Source organism: Buceros rhinoceros, unplaced genomic scaffold, assembly GCF_000710305.1.
Source record: "Buceros rhinoceros silvestris isolate BGI_N320 unplaced genomic scaffold, ASM71030v1 scaffold24576, whole genome shotgun sequence".
In the NCBI taxonomy this organism is placed as follows: Eukaryota; Metazoa; Chordata; class Aves; order Bucerotiformes; family Bucerotidae; genus Buceros; species Buceros rhinoceros.
In genome coordinates, this window is record NW_010418463.1 from 3,518 (window position 1) to 3,907 (window position 390).

Below are 390 nucleotides of genomic sequence, written 5' to 3' on the forward strand. Positions count from 1 at the left end.
CAGTGGCAGACCCGACACCCCAGTGGCTTCCCCTCCCTCCACAGCCTCAGAGGCTCTCAGGCACCCACCACCCACTCACTGCCGGTGCCTAACCACCCCCCTCCGAGGCCTCGGCATCACTCCTCTTGCCCCGTCCAGCGGCTCTGCGCTACCTGCGCCCAGGCTGCCAGCGAGCTGCCCTGGGGGTTTTGGACACCTTTTGAAGTTTAACGATTTTCGTGTTCAAACGGTGTTTGCTGCAACTGCGAATTCCACCCAGGTCTTTCAAAGCTTTGCTCGAGGGGCTGTGTCTCGCCCCCAAGAGCTTCCAGCCACCCCAGACTCGCTTGCTGGGCGGGACAAGGCTGGCAGAGGGAGAAGAGCTCTCCACAGCTGCTCCGCAGACAGCTG

The 390-nt window shown here is 62.6% G+C and overlaps 1 protein-coding gene across 1 annotated transcript in view; it reads right to left on the bottom strand.

The window, feature by feature from the left end:
• GID4 (GID complex subunit 4) overlaps positions 1 to 390 on the bottom strand; it is a 4,021-nt gene that overhangs the window by 479 nt on the left and 3,152 nt on the right. The gene's annotated exons all lie outside the window — the stretch shown is intronic.